General features: G+C 33.2%; 1 long non-coding RNA gene across 2 annotated transcripts; it reads left to right on the forward strand.

Annotated features, from left to right (window-relative positions):
• Positions 1-374: 374 nt before the first annotated feature.
• Positions 375-4110, forward strand: LOC135116994 (uncharacterized). 2 transcript variants are annotated; one of them, XR_010276563.1, is made up of 4 exons: positions 375-1116; positions 1980-2087; positions 2731-3050; positions 3210-4110. It is a non-coding gene; the product is annotated as an uncharacterized LOC135116994 (long non-coding RNA). The 2 variants fall into 2 exon arrangements; XR_010276562.1 differs by lacking the exon at positions 2731-3050 and having other exon boundaries at positions 412-1116; positions 3255-4108.
• The last annotated feature ends 292 nt before the right edge of the window (positions 4111-4402 follow it).

A 4402-nucleotide genomic window follows, 5' to 3' on the forward strand; every position in this document is an offset into this window, starting at 1 on the left:
TATGAGATTGTGAATTCGGAAATTCCCGCTTCATAATCTATTTATGATAACAGTATTTATTATTTTGTCTATGAACTTGGGCCGATGTGATCTCAGTTGAGACTGTCGTGTTTATTATCTCCACCAAATGTAGCGTTTAAATTATAATTATTTATGGCTCTTCTTGTGCTCATTGCACTATTAATTAATCCGTGTTATGGGTGCTAACACAAATGATAAACTACATGTAGTTACATTTACATATATTTATAAATATATCACAGACAACGCACACAGCTCATTACAAAAAAGTTGGCCGTACCGGGAATCGAACACTGCGGCATGGTGACCACTGCGACAACGAGTTCGTCAAGGTGATTTAGATTTAAACTAATTTCCTTAGAATTTGGCTTCTATGAGATTTCAATAGTTAGGTACTTTCGATGGAAACATTGCATTGGATTGCAGAGACTTTTATTTTTTTTACATTTTAGTATGATTTTGGTGCGATAGTCTTATTGGGGCATTTTGCCGAACATCCATTTATTGACGTTTATGCTTGGGTGCGCTCCCAGTTGACAGCGATGAGGATGAATTTTTTGACGCGTTTTAGTCATGTTTTAGTTAGTGTTTTTTTTACTAGGATAGTTTTTTATATGTTATTGTAAATATCTATGTAGCGGTAAATTGACGTTTATGATAAGTTAATATTGAAGACTGCGCAATTATTTCTTCGACAAAAATTTTAATTGTTCAATATTGAATTTTATAAGTTAATTATTTTCCAAAAAGGAGGAGGTTATCAATTCGTTTGTTTGTATTTCTTGTAATTTTGCACAATGGTATTGTTGGTAAGTGCCTTAGAAAAATATTAAATACCTAGACCTCATAATATTATCGCGCGATATTATTTTGACTGTCTGGGAAGTGCCTAAGAATTATATCACGGAAAAAACAAAATAATTGAAGGTAGTTTGTAATTGTTCAAAAATATAGATACTCTGTGGTTTTTTGTCCTTTCTACGGTTAATTAACATGTGCTTCAGAGTTGAAGAAAAGAATAAAGAAATTAGTCCAGTCTCGAATATAATCAAAGTAATCAATAAAGTATCAAATATAATCATCGAAATGGATAATGTGAGTACATATTTTAAATCAGCTAATTAAATATTTAAAGAAAAACGCATTTAATGAAATACCTTGTTAAAAATTAACTTCATTAAAAATGCAGCAGGTATATCGGGTGTGTCGTTCACAATCACATTAAATCATATCGCATATACTTTATGATATTCTATGGCGAATTGTAAAAAAAATAACCTAATCCATTCAGTGGTTTAACCACAGGAGACATTTTTCGTTTTTATAATTTACAACATCATGTGTAAAGCAGAGATAAAGTTAGGAGTATCGTATGTTTTGATCAGTTGACAGCTGTCAGTTTCCAAGGGAGAATTTCAGTTGTTTGTAATGACTGACTTTTATATGGTGTTCTAATTTTTGCACATTTTTATTCTATTTACTTTGTTTGAAAAAAACTTTTTTTTATTTTTACGTATTTTTATTTTATCTTTGTGTTAATCGACATATATTAACCAGTATATTAACGCATTTCATTTAATGTGATTATGAACGACACACCCGATATAATAGTTTTGTAAAAATCAATTGTTTTGAGTAATAAGTCAACCCACAATGGCACTTTCGTATATTTTTTAATGTAAGTTGTATAAAAAAATGCTTTAGAAAATCTCGTATAGAAGGTAGTTACTTACCTACGTATGTCTGGCCCCGATCTTATTGTTGTATTTAATTGCTCTATCTGTTTTATGATGAAATGATGGCAAATAATAATGTAGAATCACCACAAATTTTAATATACATTTATAATTTTTAATCGCGGGTAGCCAATTTTTACATTTGTAGCGCACTTACCAATTTTTTTTTGTTTTAATTTAAAATCAATCACATGTTATGAATATCATTTATTTCTTTCATAGTCATCTGCATCAACAACAACAACTATCACCATCACCATCGACGGCACTATAACCGTCACTGTCATCGTGACCGACTAAGACAACCTTACCAACATCATCTTCGCCATTGTAAGTAATCATCACTATCGTCATGATCATCTTCAATCAACCATTACCATCATCGTCGTCACCATTGTAATCATCACCCACATTATTTCTGTCACATGACATTTCATCATCAACACCATCATGAACTTTATTCCATCGTCGTCATTGTCAAAGATTACCGTAGGTAATCACCAGTATCATCATATTATTAACAATCATTACTATCCCCACCACCACAATACCTACGTCATCATCATCATTGTCTGAGTCTCATGGTATCTTGAATAAAAAGCTTCATCATTATCTATTAACATTGCCCCATTCACAAACTTTTAAAAATCCATTATTATTTTTTTTTTAATTTATTCTTGGCCATAGATACAGGTCTTTCAGCCGAAAACATGGATAATTTTTACAATACTTCTAAATTACAAAGAAAAAAGATAATCTTATACCTACTTATTTACAATACAATACACTTAACCTAAACATCTTTTTATATTTTTCCTACTGTGTTACAAATATATTTATATAATGTATTATAAAACTTTTTGTTGGCAAGTAGTTCCTGAACTTGGCGGGGAACACTTTGTTGAATTTCTTCACATTCACATATTTCACTTACTAAAATTAAACGTTGGATATTAAAATTTGCACATTTCAGAACAATATGATCCAGATCAGCAACTTCAGCATCACAGTATTTACATCGGCTATCGTTATATACATTTATTCTGTTCAAGTGAGCTGGCGTTAAGCAGTGTCCTAATCGTATGCGAGTTATAGTTGTTATAAATCTTCTATTAATATATTCACAATTATTAAACCATGGTTTTATTCGTAACTAGCCGTTTTCCCGCGGTTTCACCCGCGTCCCGTGGGAGATACTACCCGCACCGGGATAAAATATAGCCTTTGTTACTCGCAGATAAAATAGCTTTCTAATGGTGAAAGAATATTTAAAATCGGTCCAGTAGTTTTTGAGTTTATCCATTACAACATTTACAACCAAACAAACAAAGTTTTCCTCTTTATAATATTAGTATAGATTATTTCCTGACTTCAATTTACATGCCTGAAAAGTTGGTTATTATTTTAGGTGCTTAACTTAAAAATACTTACTAAAACTTAAAAATGCTTAAGTCTACTGTTTTATCGCCACCTGGTAACCAATATTGTTTTCTCCAGTGAGGTGTCCAGCTGGATGAAGATGGTATGCTACGAGGTGATCGCGCTCGGCGTGGTGGGATGCATCGCTGCCACCATCAGTGCAGTCAGCGCCATCTTCAGCACTTCCATGGCTGTGCCCTGCTACCTGTGATACTGCACAGCTTCTACTTACACGTCTATAGGACTCCTTATACATATAAATACGAGTTGCTTTACATCACTTCTACGTCAGAAATACTTGGGACCTATATCTTCATGCCTTATAATTAGCAACTGTCTTCTAGATATCTGATAGACAGAATAATTCATTTCCCGACAGCTTTCAGATTACAGGGATGAAATTGATATGCTATAGGATCCTATGGATAAGCCATAAAAACCAGAAGTTTAAGTCAGCTTCTTATATAGATATAAGAGTTTAAGTTTTACACTTTAATAAGCATCTATATTAATGGGTACAATTTACATAACATTCTATTATTAGGTACCAATATTGATATTTTTGTTACAATTCTAACATAAGCCGTACACGCTAGATGTACCTACTAAATATTTTTATTTTTTAACATTGAAAAATACCCGTAAATAATTACTTAAGATTATGATAAGCTTCTATTTTGTATTGTACTTGATTACACGAATAAAATGTTCTGATACGCAAATGTTCTACTATTTCATCAAGACACGTTGAGTGCATATTGTGAGCCGCACGTATTCGTACCGATTCGCATTTATTACATTACCCTACACACCACTGGTTGAGGTGCAGAATAAATTGTCATACAATCATACTGTACCGTAACGCCTTCTCTATGAAAACCGGCATTGTCACGCGTAAATGAAACCTTATTTCAACGGCGGATCCAGGGGGTAGGTCACAAGGTCATGACCCCCCCCTGGGCCAGGTCCAGGACCTAGGTAGACCACTAATTGAAATGGTTAAACACGATGTTTTATGTTTTTGTTCCATTAGGTATACATGTAGTAAGTAGGTATAAGATAATTTTTATTCCGAGTGAATAGTTACACAGATAGATAGAGGTAGAGTAGTTTTGCTGAAGAATTCGTGCTCGCAGCGCTCGCTCTCTATTCTTTATTTACCCAAAAGGAGAGGACGGGATGTCTACATGCTGCAAGAAAGCGCTTTCATCTACTTTTACTCCTCG

This window comes from Helicoverpa armigera, chromosome 1, assembly GCF_030705265.1.
Source record: "Helicoverpa armigera isolate CAAS_96S chromosome 1, ASM3070526v1, whole genome shotgun sequence".
NCBI classification, from domain to species: Eukaryota; Metazoa; Arthropoda; class Insecta; order Lepidoptera; family Noctuidae; genus Helicoverpa; species Helicoverpa armigera.